We start from the raw sequence: 17,509 nt of genomic DNA on the forward strand, positions 1-17,509 counted from the left end.
TCCTTCCCCCGGTGGAGATATTTAGGGAGTTATAAAAATAAATTAAAGAATTTTAGGTAATTTTTAACACTATTTTCTGGTATATATGTGTAAAAATAATTTTTGTAAATTTCCAGCCAATTTTTCTTCACAGTCTCTAGTTTGAGTAGCAATAATTTATGATCTGGTATTTTATTACACAACATCCAGTTCTGCATTAGATCAGACGCACAAAGGTCATTGTCTTTCCAAGGAACCAGCGTGACCCTAGATTAGGACACGTTCAGCTTAAAAAATATTTATTAAGTGCTTTTGATGAACGCGCATTCCACGCTTACATTACGTATTGATGTTCCATAACTTTCTGAGATTGCTCTTGCTTGTATGAGTGGGTATATGATCAATGCAACAGTGGTTAGTTTTCATAGTAATCTATAGGGGATCCCTAAAATGTGAGCTTGGAGCTGCTAATTTTCATGAAAATTAGGGAAAACAAAAAGTTTAAACATTGTTATATTATAAAAATAAAATAATAATAATAAAGTTTAAAGATTGTTATATTATAAAAATAAAATAATAATAATAACGTTTAAAGATTGTTATATTATAAAAATAAAATAATAATAATAAAGTTTAAAGATTGTTATATTATAAAAATAAAATAATAATAATAAAGTTTAAAGATTGTTATATTATTTTGAAAAAATAAATAAACATTATTTTATAAAAATTAAACATAGTGGGGTTTATTTACTAACAGTAGAAAATCAGGTGCAGCAGTGCATGGTAGCCAATCAGCTTCTAACTTCAGCTTTTTCAGTGAAGGTTTGACGATAAAACTTGAAAGCTGTTTTTTTGCAGAGCTGCACCAGATTTTGCACTCCCCAGTTTTAGTAAATCAACCCCTGTTATATTTAAAAAAAAAAAAAAAAAAAGTTAAAACATTGTTATATGTTCATCTAACACATGGCAAACCATCAAGGTTCATTTATTTTCACTTTATAAGGCATAATAGTGTTACTTTTTGTTTTTAAATAGAATACTTCCTAAGCAGAATTTAAAATTAGAAACCTTATCCATGTTTGTTAAAAGAAAATATGTATCGTTTTAGGTAGGAACAACATTCAAAGAACTGAAAATATACCCAAGTTTGCTACCCTTGTAGTACCCATGTATCAGTCTTAGTAGAAGTAGAATTTTAAACCCCAGAAAATGTACCCAGTGTTTGTTAACGTTTTAAAAAAACTACTGTATATGTATCACTGTTTAAAAAAAAAAAAAAAAAAAAAATCTGAATTATAAAAAAAAACTGAAAACATACCCAATGTTTAAGTTTTATTGTTATAAAAAAAAGTCATAGAAAAAAAACAGAAAACATACATAAGGATTGTTACCCTTTAAAAAAAGTACTGTGTGTATTAAAAAAAAAAAACTGAAAAAATACCCAGTGATTGTTACCCATTAAAAATAGTGTATATGAATCATTGTTTAAAAGTTTAGAATAAAAAACAAAAAATGTGCCCATTGATTGTTACCCATTTAGAAAAAAAATACCGTATATGTATCATTCTTAAAAAAAAACTCAGAATATAAAAAAAAAAATACCCAATGAGTGTTACCCTTTAAAAAAAAATATTGTATATGTTTCATTGTTACAAAAAAATAATAATATTAAAACTGAAAACGTACCCAATGATTGTTACCCTTTAAAAAAAATATTGTATATGTTTCATTGTTACAAAAAAATCATAATATTAAAACTGAAAACGTACCCAATGATTGTTACCCTTTAAAAAAATACTATAAATGTATCATCGTTCATAAAATCAAAAAGTTAAAAAAAAAAATAAAAAAAACTTTCCTGCGTGTATTAATCTTTACATAATGTATGTATCATTCTTTGTAGAAGCATCATTCATAGCGGTAGCAGAAATGGTTTTTGAAGTACTATTGATTAATTGATCTCCAGAAGTAGTATGAATTTATTGATCTGCCATGTTCCCCTAGCGCTGTAAGACATATAGCGGCTGTAACAATTATCGCTTGACATATTAGGACAATCTAATGCTCCAGTCAATCCAAAGACTTCATGGTGAATGATGGTGGTGTAATCAATGGCAATGGTCAGATTTCGGTATACTGTAGTATACCGAAGTAGTAATACTTCAATAGTACCGTAGTATATATTGTTAAAGATAAATCGGCTGATTTAGTAAAGTAGTTGAGAATGTTCACACAAGTCTGAATAGTCGCTTGAGTTATCCAATCAAGTTCAGATTACATAATTAAACGGGGATTGTGCCTTTCATGCGATTGGATAACGGAAGTAAATTTATTGTCTGAATGTTCTTGAGTCCCTTCAAAAATCAGCCTGTTGCAATTAGTTCTTCCTTTCCCGCAATTCGGTTGATGCGCTATTTTATTATACTTATTTATTACAGTGCCAACAAATTACGCAGCATGTTATATATAATATACAAATACACACACATATATTTATTTATATATATATATATATACATATATTTATATATATTTTTTTTCTTTTTTTTATTATTTATATATATATACATATACATATACACACACACACACACACACACATTTTATTTATATATTATATTCATTATATATACTTTAAATTCAGCAAACCTATTTAAAACATGTAAAATACAGTGTATGATCATAAAACATGGTTTTACGTTGACAAATCCAAGTGTATTATCCCCATTTTCAACAGGGGTTGAGGATTAAAGTGGAAGTAAATTTTCATCTCTGACTTATAATAAGGCATATAATAAGGCTTACCTATAGGTAGCGTACATATCTTCTAAACCTGCACCGTATAGGAGATATTTACTGTACTTAAGCCGGTGACATCACTATCTCCTGCATTCTGAAGGAACGGCTACCTGGGCCATTACTGCAGAGCCCTGTGCCGTAAACTATGGCTCCCGTGCGCACACGCGGGAGTGATGTCATCGTGCCTCCGGCCAGTCACAGGGCTGGAGTCCGCGAACCCTGAAGCAAGACGGGTGAAGATGGGAGCGCCTGCAGCTCTGACATCTTAGCGCTGGAAGGGCTTCATTTAAAGGTAAGTTTAACATAATGTGCTAGCATGCAATGCATACTAGCACATTATGACATTACCTTGCAGGGTACAAAAAAAAATCCAGCGGTTTACAACCGCTTTAAGGCTGAACTCGGGAAATGTAAAATGGAGTTAATTGGGGTTATTATATATATATAGTAAACCCCCCTCCATTGCGGGGGTTACGGTCCAGACCCAGCCGCGAAAAGTGAAAATCCGCGAAATAGAAAAACCCTATTAAAATGCATTGTAGGCATGTTTTTTTTTACTGTCACTGTACGTGTAGAAGCATTTTAAGGTCTTTTAAAACAATAGAAACTCATTTAAACACATAAAAGATACTGAGAGACATGGCAAGAGCTATGGAAAACACAAAAATATTTCATTTTTAATGATTTATATAGTAAAATAACATTACAAAAAAAAAAAAACGCAATATACCGGGACCGCAAAAACTGAACGGCGATGGAGCGGGGGTTTACTGTATATATATATATATATATATATACACACACACACTGTATAAATATTCTATCTATAGATCTAAATATATAGAGAAAATATATATATATATATATATATATATATATATATACACATATATATACATATATATATATATACATATATATATATATATATATGTATATATATTACATGCACATGCCCTCAAGGAGCTTACAATCTAAGGTCCCTATCTCACAAACGTGAGTAGGGCCAATTTAATCAGAAGCCACTTAACCTACCAGCATGTCTTTAACGTTTGGGAGGAAACTGGAGCACCCGGAGGAAACCCACGCAAGCACAGGGAGACCATGCAAACTCCATGCAGTTGGTGTTGTGGTTGGGATTTAAACCGATGACCCTGGTGCTGCAAAGCGCGACTATAATATATGGACTATAACCATCTTTAAGTTGCAGATCCCAGATGTATTGGTATGGTGTTCCAAATTGGAAAATAAATGAATGCGAATGTATAAAATATATGTAAAGCGCTACACAAACTGACAGCACTATACACGTACCTGAAATAAATAAATAAAATGTTGAAGTAGCAATAAGCAATAGGATGTAGAATTAGCATCTATTAAACCTTCCAATTCAAAGGAAGGCAAATATTAATAAAAATGTATAATAATAAATATAAACAAATATATTATTATACATATTAAATATTATTAACAAATAACTAATAAATAGCAAATATCTTATCTATCTATATAGATGTATCTATCTATCTATCTATCTATCTATCTATCTATCTATCTATCTATCTATCTATCTATCTATCTATCTATCTATCTATCTATCTATCTATCTATCTATCTATCTCCATATAGCTATATTATATATATTTGTGTGTTGTTATTATTATTTAATATTATAGCAATATTATTTATTACAATATATATATATATATATATATATATATATATATATATATATATATATATATATATATGTATATATATAATTTTTTTATGAAATATCATTTTTGAACAGGTCATTATTTGATAGATCACGTTAAATCAGTCCAGCATATTTTTTAACAGATTGGGTTTTGTTTTGGGTTAAAACATTTTTTTTAGGATTTAAACGCAGTCCGTCACATTTTGAGGCCTTGTTGGGTAAATATAAAAAATATACCACAATCAGGTCTTTTTTCATAAGGTAAATGTACAAAAGGGTAATAATTCAGCAAATAAGCAGTCACCATCCATTGTTGTGACAGCTTTAAGCTGATGAAAGGTAAAGTCTTATTGTTTTTTTTTTTCCGCTTTATTGCCCTGGTTGTTTTTTCTTTTTTTTTTTTTTTCTTTTTCTATACAGTCGTCAGTCAAGTTTCTAATTATCCCTTCAGTAGGTATTAGGAGTATAAATCCCCTCATCCCATAAAAATGTGTGGATTCCCAAGGCTGCGGTCCTTTTAACTGGCAGCTCCCTGTACTAGTGTTTAGTGAGTTTTCAGTGGAATGTGTCCTTGTGTTGTTTATAATTTCCCCCCCTTTTTTTTTTTGCTTTCTAATTTTGAGAACATCTGCGATGTCTTTGGCTTTCAGGAAAGAAAATGTTTTATGGGATGCCAGCCTTTCTATTGACTAGATTTCTAAGCAGTAATTTATGAAACGTTGGAATGTTAATTGAACGATTATTATGAAATTGGATATTCAAATTAATTTTTAAATAATGATATAAATACTTAAAATATAGCACAAGAATAACTCCTCCTTTGAAATACAGGTTTCCTAAAGTACCTTGTATGATATATTTTCTAACATCTTACACTAGTATATTCTTATTTATATTTATCTTAATTTTTTTTTTTTAATTTAATTTTAATTTATTTTTTTTGTTTTACATTTGAACAAGGTGTTGGGGAAAGGTGCTGTTTATAGGCTTTTACATAAATTTTGGCAACGTGTTAAGTTGAGAAAGTCTAAATTTCCCCATTGGTGGCTGGTAAATGGTCCACCAGTCTTTGGGGTTTCAGTTTGGTTCTCGGGTCTCTTTTTTTTGCTTGCTGGGATTGGTTATGTAATGTGTTAGGATTTACCATGATTCACTCAGCTGTCAGCTCACCCAATGCCCTAAATTATCAAGAACTCTTACATTTTTAATCCACATAGAGTAATACTACTGCGATGGAAAGCTAATACCGCCCCTGCAATATGCGTCTGAGCGTAGTAAACTACTAGCATTTAAAAAAATTCACGCGCAAACAAATAGTTGATCTTAAAATTTGTACCAGATATGGGATCATTGGCATGAAGCAGGGAATGAGTTCTGATCACACAATATGGGCCAGGATTCAGTATCGAGGATAAAAAAAAAACACTATATAGTAGGCAATATAATCAAGATAACAAGGGTTGTAATCCAAACTTTGACCAGTGCCATTTTCTTTCCCAGCATTTTATCATTTATCGTTTGGAGAAAATGTTTTTAGATTTTTTTTTTTTTTTTTTTATGTAGTAGGTGATATACGTTGTAGAAAACCTAGAAAAATTAAAAAACAATGGGATGTAGCTTTAGTGTCTGTATGATGTTTTATTTAATTGTTTTGTGAATGGAGAAACTTGTTTTGTGATTTAAAAAAAAAAATTAAACTTAAAAATTTGACCAGTGAAATTTTTTCCTTCCCTGTGTTTTTATAAAAGATTTTGATATAACTTTCCATAGATGGTTTTACCTTTGGTTTAAAAAAAATAAACCAACTTTTTGTGAAAATATAAATAAAATCTGACAAAACAAATGTAATCCAAACTTTGACCAGTGCCATTTTTCTTTCCCAACGTTTCATCATATGAAAGACTGATATAACTTTCCATAGATGGTTTTACCTTTGGTTTAAAAAAATAAACCAACTTTTTGTGAAAATATAAATAAAATCTGAAAAATGTAATCCAAACTTTGACCAGTGCCATTTTTCTTTCACAACGTTTCATCATATGAAAGACTGATATAACTTTCCATAGATGGTTTTACCTTTGGTTTAAAAAATTAACCAACTTTTTTGTGAGGAAATAAAATCCGATAAAAAAAAAAATGTAAGCCAAACTTTGACCAGTGCCATTTTTTCCTTCCCACTGTTTCATCATAAAAAAGACTTTGATTAAAATTTCCATAGATGGTTTTACCTTTGGTTTAAAAAACAAAAAAAATCAACTTTTTGTGAAAAAATAAATAAAATCTGACAAAAAAAAAATGTAATCCAAACTTTGACCAGTGCCATTTTTCTTTCCCAGCATTTTATCATATAAAATACTGATATAACTTCCATAGATCGTTTTTTCTTTGGTTTAAAATAATAAACCAACTTTTTGTGAAAAAAATTAAATCTGATTAAAAAAACAATGTAAGCCAAACTTTGACCAGTGCCATTTTTTTTCCTTCCCAGTGTTTTATCATATAAAATACTTTGATATAACTTTCTATAGATAGTTTTATCTTTGGTTTTAAAAAAATCAACCAATTTTTTGTGAAAAAAATAAATAAAATCTGATGAAACAAATGTTAACAATAGTTAAAAAAAAATTAAAATAAACTAATGGCGTTGGGTCTTCTGTGTAGAGTGTGAAACAGTTTGAGATCCTTGAGTTACCTCGCTACATGTAAGATACGTAGGGTCCATTATCTTGGTTTCAGGTTACAGCATTCATTCTGTCCATTACAAGAGAATGTTTTTGTTTCTGCAAGGCTTTCCTTTTTTCTTAACGATTAATGTAAACCAAGAAAAAAAAACTTAAAACGACTTATTCTGCAGCTATGGGTGGGTGCCGGTGGTCTTTGTAAAAGGCAACTACATTTTTATTATTATTTTTTTCCTATGAGGAAAGTTTTCTAATTCAGCTAAAAGTTTTTGAAAAAATGTCACATTTATTGTGTGAATTTTAGCTGAAGGGAAGTTTGGTCTCTTGTATATACTATATATAGGACTGTAAAGTATATGTAGGGTCAAGGATGTGTATATGAAAGGAGACTAAGGGTGCCATGTTGTGACTTTCGTTAGACCAAATATTTCATCTTGCTGTGATACTTTGTAGTCCTCTTCAGTTTGCAAATTGCACTCAGTAGGCTCAAATTGCAAAAATAAAACTACATTGTAAGAATTCTATTTTTATATTTAAAGGAACCCGTTCAATAAGAAGATAACAGTAAGAGGGCTGAAAAAAAATGACAGTCACACAGATGAAAAAATGACAGTCACAGGGCTGAATAAAATGACAATCACAGTGCTCAAAAAACTTACAGTAATAGGGTTGAAAAAATTGACAGTCACAGGACTAAAAAAATGACAGTCACATGACTAAAAAATGAGGGCTGAACAAATGACAGCTATAGTTCTGAAAACATGACAGTTACAGAGCTGAAAAAAATGACAGCTACAGGGCTGAAAAAATTGGCAGTCATGGGGTTGAAAAAAATGACATTCACAGGACTAAAAATGAAAGTCACAGGACTAAAAAAATGACAGTTACAGAGCTGAAAAAATGACATTCACAGGACTAAAAAATGACAGTCACAGGACTAAAAAATGACAGTCATTGTTCTAAAAAAAATTGACAGTCAGAGGACTAAAAAATGATAATCACATGGCTGAAAAATGACAGTCACAGGGCTGAAAAGGACAGTTATAGAAATTAAAAAATGACAGCCACAGTACTGAAAAAAAATGACAGTCACAGGACTAAAAAAAATGACAGTTAGAGCTGAAAAAATGACAGTCACGGGACTAAAAAAATAGACAGTCAGAGGACTAAAAAATGATAATCACAGGGCTGAAAAATGACAGTCACGGGGCTGAAAAGGACAGTTATAGAAATTAAAAAATGACAGCCACAGTACTGAAAAAAATGACAGTCACAGGACTGAAAAAAATGACAGTCACAGAATTAAAACAAAATTACAGTCACAGAGCTGACAAAATTGCAGTCACAGGATTTAAGAAAAAGGACAGTCACAGGGCTGAAAAAATGACAGTCATATGATTAAAGGAATCCCAGTCACAGGGCTGAAAAAAGATACCTATCCTTGTGTAAAACTTGGTAAATTGAGCCTCATGCATTTGTTTTTGACAAGATCATTAACATCATCAGAATGTAAAATAAAACTGATAACATCATGAAAACCTGGATTTTTTTTGTATTTTATTGCCAGTTTTGCTTACTACAATTAGAAGCAGATTTTTTCTTATCCCACTTCTTTGTTTTACAAAAATAAATAATGGCATTTCAGTGGTGTCAGTGATTGATAGGCACTGACGTGATACAAGTTTCCTATGTAGCAGGCCTGAAATATATTGTATTAAACACATAAGCAGCGGTAATCTTCCAGTGTGTAATATTTATGTGCGTGTGGGATATAATGCGATATTGTCCATGACCCAAGGAGGTTTCCGAGGGTTTTCTGAATATTAATGACAAGCAGGTGCAGTGAATGGTTTGGGGTAAAGTTTCTTCACCTGTTTTTTTTTTATTATTTTGGAAAAACTGGATTATGTTAATCTGCGTCTGATTTATCGAAAGGATTTTTTTCTTGGTTGACCAACGTTAAGCATCAAGTCCGGCTGGCTGTTCCAGGCCAACAGGAGTTCACTGGGCTAACATGAGAATGACTCCTTTACTAAATCATCCTCCCTTTACTCGTACAGTACTTTCTCGAAACCATTAAGAAATTTCTGTAGAGTTGTGTACTAAAAGTAGAGTTGAAAAGACCTTGACATTTAAAACCGCGTCAGCATTAATTAACACAAGCAAGGCAAGCTACCGAAGGTTATATTTTGCTGTGTGGGTCCACATTATGCTGTATTATTCGTTTGTTTATGTTGTAGTATTAGTTTGTTATTTTTTATTTTTTTATGTTGTAATGTTATTATTATTTTTTTTTAATGTTGTATAAGAGTCGGTTCACACTAGCCTGACAAGTCCCGCTCCCTCGCGGTCCATTGACCACTACAGGACCCGTTCTGATAGGAGCGCTCCGACTTAGAAAAAGGGTCCTGTACTACTTCGGGGCGACCTCGGAGCGACTTCCATTATGTGAAGTCCCTGCAAGTCGCTCCGAAGTTGTGGTGCACGGGACTGCACAAGTCACCCCCGAAGTAGTTAGGAGTCGTGTCTCCTCAGTGTGAACCGGCTCTTATTAGTTTGTTATTTTTTTATGTTGTAATGTTATTATTTTTTAATGTTGTATTATTAGTTTGTTATTTTTTTCCATGTTATATTAGCTTGTTTTTGTATTTTTTTATGTATTATTAGTTTGTTCATGTACGCTAGCAAAAAAAAAAAAAAATAATCATCTTGTTTTATACAATTTTGTAAGACACAGGAGACCAAGCAGTATACTCTATTATGATCCGGCAGGAAAAATACGACCTGGAAATTCTTCTTCAAAAAATTTTGCTCCTCCTTTTGTCAGTTGTACAATAGAATTCTAGGGCGCTGAAGTTAAATTGCGCTGCATAATCACAAGACATACAATTTTTTTTAAATTAGGTTCACAAAGCTAGGATAAGGATACAGATTAAAAAAAGAAAAGTGGTAGTTATTTTTAGTAACTAAAATAAAGAACCTTATTCTTGTGTTGAATCTTTGTAAATTGAGCCTTAGGCGTCCATTGGCTTAACAGAACGTTGTACAAATTAGATTTATTTGTTGATGACTGGTCTAGTAGAATTTTTGAGAAACGAAATCAAGCTCTTGCACATGTTTTTTTTTTTGTTTTTTTTTGGCTAATGTGGGAGTGTTGTGTAAGCTTAACAACTTAATTTTCTTCTGTGTTTCAAGATTAACACAAAAAAAACAAAAAAAAAAACCTATAGCTGTGCTATGCGGCTCTCTTATAAATGACATGGCTTTTGGATCTATTTGGCGAGATTGGACCAGACTAAAGTCCGCCTGGCTGGCAGTAGCAGCAGTCAAAGGTGCACACCACTAAACCTGTCAACTGATAATGCTAGCATTCAAATTCAAAACGTAATTTTCTAATGTTGTCATTCTCTAGGATGTTACGTAAGAGGATGGCGGGAGGGGGGTGGTTGTTGTTAAAGCAGACAGTTGCAAACTAGTTAAAATTCTCTTCTGTAGCCATAATAAATTCGATTAAAGCTTAATTCAATTTTGATAGGATTAAATTAGTTAAAAAAGTACTCTTGTAGCAAAATAACTAAGTACATAGTTACATAGTCTGATTGAAAAAAAGACACAAGTCCATCTTGTTCAACTAATAAAAAGGGTAAAAAAATCTAAAGTAATAAAAAAATCTAATCAGTATTCTGGTAAATGCATGGAATTATTACCTGTAGTGAATATATTGAATATATATACATATATATATATATATATTTTTTTTTATCACAGGTACTTATATAGCGTCATCAATTAACGTAGTGCTTTACATATATATTGTACATTCACAACAGTGCCTGCCACAAGGAGCTTACAATCTAAGGTCCCTAACTCATTTTTATACATACATATACTAGGGCCAATTTAGACAAGAGCCAATTAACCTGCCAGCATGTGTTTGAAATGTAGGAGGAAATCGTAGTACCCATCGGAGTACCCACCCAGAGGAAGACCACACAGGCACATTGAGAACATACAAACTCCAGGCAGGTAGTGTTGTTGTAGGGATTAGAGTGGTGGCAAGTGCTGGCATGCAGAAGTGCTAACCACTTAGCACTATATATAATATATATATTTAATTATACATAAATATATATATATATATATATATATATATATATATATACATATATATACACAGTGTAGATTTTATATATATATATATATATATATATATTAACTTATTTATATATACATATCTATATATAATTTTACACACATTATATATATATATATATATATATATATATGTGTGTGTGTGTGAATATATTTATTTATGTTTGTTTTTGTTTTTTTTGTTTTTTTTTTATTTCATTTCACATGCCTTTGTTTATAGTTTCTTTATAAAGTACCTGCTGGACAAGCTGTCCAGCAAACGTGACAGTTACAGGGGTTCTGAAAAACTATGGCCAGTAGTCAACTTTTTCCAAATGGTTTTGACCTTATTTTATTTTTCAAAAGAAAAAGAAATGTTTTGTAGCTTCTTAGAAACAGGGGTTGGGATGTAGCTTTGCTTGTTGCTTTACTCAGGGACTTATCTACTACATAAGTATCTGCAGGCCAAGCTGTCCAGAGGGAAATTACAGTTACAGAGGTTGTGAAAGACTGTGATCAATGGTCAAGTTTTTTCAAATGGGTTTTATCTTTTTTAATTAAAAAAAAAAAAAAAAATATATATATATATATATGCAACTGCTTAGAAACATAGGTTGGGCTGTAGCTTTGCTTGTTGCTTACTTAGGGACTCATTCACTCCATAAGTACCTGCAGGCCAAGCTGTCCAGAGAAAATGACAGTTAAAGAGGTTGTGAAAGACTGTGGACAATGGTCTACTTTTTTTTCAAATGGTTTTTAAATTTTATTTAAAAAAAATTGTATGTTATTGTAACTGCTTAAAAAAACATGTATTGGGCTGTAGTTTTGCTTTCTGCTTACTAATCTACTCTTTGGAGTATGTAAAAAATATTCACTGCTGGTGACCAAATCACTGTCATAAAAACCCATGCCATTGGAAGACTGGCCTACAGTAAATGTTTGGTGAATGTCAAATTAACTGCTATGTAAATATGTCATTTTTAAGCTACGTCTGTCTAAGACTACCCTGTCCACAGGGTGACAAAGCTGCAGTGCGACTTCTTCTGCAACTGCAGAAGAAGCAGTATTGCCATGTTATAAAGTACATATAAAAATAATGGGAGGAGAGGCAGGACCAACAAGTAATGAAACAATGAGGTTTGTTTACTAAAGAGAAGTAGGACTAAAAAATCACAGTAATAGGAATGAAAAAATGACAGCCACAGCTTAAAAAATTACAGTCACAGAGCTGCAAAAAAAAAAAAAAAGGGAATCACAGGACTAAAAAAATATGACATTCACAGGACTAAAAAAATAAAAATAAAAAATAACAGTCACACAGCTGAAAAAATTTTTAGTCACAGGGCTGCAAAAAAGTCACGGGACTAAAAAAAATGACAGTCACAGGGCTGCAAAAAAATGACAGTCACATGAGTAATAAATCACAGTCACAGGAATGGGGAGGCAGGACAAACAAGCAATGAAACAATGGGGTTTGTCTGTCTACTACAGAGAAGTAGGACTAAAAAATTACAGCAATAGGAATAAAAAAAATGACAGCCACAGCTTAAAAAAATGACAGTCACAGGGCTGCAAAAAAATAAAAGGGAGCCAGGGGACTAAAAAATATGACAGTCACAGGACTAAAAAAAAACAGTCACACAGCTGAAAAAAATTATAGTGACAGGACTGCAAAAAAAACGGCACAGGACTAAAAAAAAAATGACAGTCACAGGGCTGCAAAAAATGACAGTCACAGGGATGGGGAGGCAGGGCCAACAAGCTATGAAACCATGGGGTTTATTCACTGAAGACAAGTAGGCTGTTCATTTTCAAAGAGATTTTGCCCTGGGTTCGGGAATGGGAGCAAGATCTTCCGACTTCTATTATACTATCATGTGCAAGAAAATTTTTTTTTTCTCCTTCACAATATTGGTTATATTTTGCAAATTGTTTTTTTTTTTTTTTTTTTTACCACATTTACTAAGCTAAGGAAAAATTCCTTTGCAAAGCAACAGCCTATGTACCTTTGGTATATCAACCCATACATAACTTGTGAAACCCAAAAAAACAAACTGCTGTGCTCATTTTTATTTTTTATTTTTTTGTTGACCATAGTTTTACTTTAAGCTTTTACAGCTGCGTTGCTGATGCTGACATTTTGTAGAGACTGAAATCTAAGATGGCCGAACGCAACATTTATTTGTGGTGTTCCTAATGGGAGGATTCCCAAAATGACACGCAAAGAATTTATTCTACGTTTTCGCTTTTTTTTTTTCTTAACTGCCATTTCACCTGTTACAGCTGCTCCATTTCAGTCTGCTGAACTGTACTGAAAAACACATTGGTTACCGGGGGGCGTGCTTAATTAAATTACATTTTAAACTGTCTTCATTTGTCGTATTTTATTTCCTGTAGGAAAACTGGGGTTTCAGGTCAGTTTTACTCCCCACATTTATTTTATTTTAGGGGGTTTCTAGATTTTTGTGTTGTATGCATAGTATATAATATGACAAAATAGATAGTGAAAAAGTAAATGTTATGAGGATTGGTTCACACTGTACTGCCAGCAACGCATAGCATGTGTGCTGCCATGGGGTGTGAAAGTGCGCTAGAATGGGCTTCAATGCATCGCTGTGCTCTCTCTCTCTCTTTTTTTTTTTTTTTTTTTCATTTATGTTATTTCTGTGGGTCTTTTTATGCAAAGCAAAGCTTTTTTGTCTTATCTTTGCATTGGGACTACATTGGGCACGTCTATCCAATGGGGCAGATAAACATAAATATGGCTATGGAATCTTTAATCAATGATATTTGTGTATCACCTTGGGTATGAGGCGTTCACAAAATAAATAGTTATTATTAAAGCAAAGTACAATAAATAAAAAAATGTCAATTTTATATGGCTATTATTTGCATAGATTACAACATCACCTTTTTATTGTTACATATATATATATATATATATATATATATATATATATATATATATATATATATATTTATGTGGAAAAAAGTGCAGCGCTAATAAATACTAGCAATATAAACGTGTATAAACGTGTATATATATATATATAAACCAAGGAAGGTAAATACAAATAAATTGCAAAATAAATAAATAAATAAATACTAGCAATATAAATGTGTATATATATATAAACCAAGGAAGGTAAATGCAAATAAATTGCAAAATAAATAAATAAAAGTATTTATTTATTTTGAAATTTATTTGTATTTACCTTCCTTGGTTTATATATATATATATATATATATATATATATATATATATATATATTATACACGTTTATATTGCTAGTATTTATTAGCGCTGCACTTTTTTCCACATTTTGTTTTTCGCAATTTTCTTGTCAGTTGTTTGGTGTAGCAGCTTTTTTATGGTTAGCGCAATAGTTTTGCTATTCATATATATATTTATGTAATAAAATCATTATTAATATTACATACAGTACACAAATACTTATTTATATATACATATTTATATATATATATATATATATATATATATATATAAATTATTATTATTATAACACACTTTTAATTACTATTTTAATGAATTTAATAAATTCCTATCAATTTTTTTTTTTTTTTTGCATCATCTTATTATTCTAGCCCTTGCAGAAGAAAATAATGAAAAAACTGAAACTGGATGTAAACCCGATCACACAGAACAACTTTGAGTTTTCTAAAACTAAAAAAAAAAAATCAATCAATCAATAAATAGGACGGTTTTAGAAATAATTAATGGATAAAAAAACAGTCACTGAAATCTAAGCTTTAATGTGTTAATGTCAATTTAAAAGTCATTTTCAGCCATAAATCTGCAGCTTTCATAAAATGGTGAGTAAGGTGCTTGTTCTGGCACTTACTAAAATCAGGAACCAGCGCTCTGTCCCCGTTTCCCAGTTGTGCTTCTGTATTGTCATGGGCTTCCCATGTGGCCGTTGCTACACACACTGCACAGGCATGGTCCACGGCTCTTACTGTCAAAGAAGACAGCTAGAAAGATTGGATTTCCTATCTTACCATTAAATGGTCAAGTGGTCTGTTTCCAAAGCTACCAACTTGTCGCCAAGACTCTGGCTAAACCTAGAAATATCTCCAAAATGGTGGGGCTGATGCATCCCACTGTGGTCATATTTATCTGGTGGCAGAGTTGCCACTTGACCTAGAATGAGAATGCACAGTACATATGAGGATACACTGTATGGCCAAAGGCTTGTAGACACTTGTTCATCCCATATTCATGAGTTGTTGGGACATTCTATTCCAAAACCACGTCCATTAGTATAAAGTGGGCCCACTCTACTGGGTGGACTTTGCAGAAGGTTTTGAAATTTGTTGGAACTTAACTAAAAGAGCATTTATGGGGTCACTGAGGATTCTGATGCTGGATGACTAAACCAGACTCAGCATTGGCACACCAATTCATCCCAAAGGTCTTTAGTAGGGTTGGCGTCAGCTACTGATTACAGATGAGAAGGACTGTTCCTAATGGTATTCAGTAGAGTTGAAGTCAGGTACTAATGTTGGATGGGAAGACCTAATCCCAATGGTGTTCAGTAGGGCTGAGGTCAGCAACTAATGTTGGATGAGAAGACCTGAGTCCAATTGTATTCAGTAAGGTTGGAGCCAGGTACTAATGTTGGATGGAAAGACCTAATCCCAATGGTGTTCAGTAGGGCTGAGGTCAGCTACTAATGTTGGATAAAAAGAACTGATCCTAATGGTATTTAGTAGGTTTGAAGTCAGCTACTGATGTTGGATGACTAAACCAGACTCGGCATTGGTACACCAATTCATCCCAAAGGTCTTCAGTATGAATGGCGTCAGCTACTGATGACAGATGAGAAGACCTGTTCCTAATGGTATTCAGTAGAGTTGAAGTCAGGTACTAATGTTGGATGGGAAGACCTAATCCCATTGGTGTTCAAGAGGGCTGAGGTCAGCTACTAATGTTGGATGAAAAGACCTGTTCCTAATGGTATTTAGTAGGTTTGAAGTCAGCTACTGATGTTGGATGAGAAGACCTGGTCCCAATGGTGTTTAGTAGGGCTGAGGTCAGCTACTGAGGTTGGATGAGAAGACCTGATCCCAAAGGTGTTCAGTAGAGTTGCGGTCAGGGCTGGAGAAGGCCACTTGAGTTCCTCTGCCCCAAATTGGTCAAACCAAATCCTTATCGAGCTGGTTTTGTGCACAGGGGTGCGGTGCTAAAACAAAAAAAGGTCTTCACCAAACTGTTGCCACAAGTTTGGAAGTGCGCAGTTGTGCGAGATGTCTTTGTATGACGTAGTTTTACTGAGATCCTTCAATGGAAACACCCGAACTTGATTATTTAGATGAAGGTCCACATAGTTTTGGCCATAATGTGTTTATTTAAGATTGACTAGGTGCATCCAGTGGAACTGTTTACCTTCTAGTAAATATTGGTAAAACCATTTTACTTGCTTTCAGCTTTGGGACTTTTTAACTTATTTTTATTTTATTTTATAGTATGACTGCCTAAAAAAAACAAGGGCCTGTGAAAAGCTCTCTATTTTCAGCAGTTTCCTTGATAACCTTCTTTGTTGTTTTTTTTTTCCTTAGTGCTGAAAACTTTTTTAAATAAAATCTTAAATCGATTTTATCTCACCACTCATACATCTGCACTTTTTCTTTAGCAGTTTATTTGAAATGCTTTTAGGGGACTTTTTTTTCTGTAAATCGTGCTTTGAAACATAATATAACGTCTGTTGATAGACTTTTCTTTCGGGGCAAGCGTTGCAGCTGAACAGTCAAAGATATTATATATTCATTTTGGGTATATGGCATTTTAGAGTTGATTCACAAAGCTTTAGCATATAAATAAGTACCCTTATTTTAGCCATGTGACTGCAATATTGAAATCTCATTGCATTTAACTGAAAATAACTGCCACTTTTTGAAAATAAAACCTTTTCACACCAGCAGGCGTGTGTTGTGCGTTGTGGGGGGGGGGGGGGGGTAGTGCAATACATGTGAATTTTTACAATGCATCAAAGTGTACACTTTTTTTTTTTTTTTTATTAAAACGTCACAAATTGACGCGTCCTTTAGCTGAGACAGATAGTGTTTTCATATACACTGCTTTAAAAAAATGAAAGAAACACTTTTTTAATCAGAGTATAGCATCAAGTCAAGTAAACTCCTGGGGTATTGATTTGGTCAGTTAAGTAGCAGAGGGGGTTGTTAATCAGTTTCAGCT

General features: G+C 32.4%; 1 protein-coding gene across 1 annotated transcript in view; it reads left to right on the forward strand.

Annotated features, from left to right (window-relative positions):
• The window catches only part of AR (androgen receptor), a 350,307-nt gene that overhangs the window by 2,024 nt on the left and 330,774 nt on the right, over nucleotides 1-17,509 (forward strand). The gene's annotated exons all lie outside the window — the stretch shown is intronic.

The sequence above is a fragment of the Pelophylax lessonae genome (genome assembly GCF_965119305.1).
Source record: "Pelophylax lessonae genome assembly, chromosome: 7".
NCBI classification, from domain to species: domain Eukaryota; kingdom Metazoa; phylum Chordata; class Amphibia; order Anura; family Ranidae; genus Pelophylax; species Pelophylax lessonae.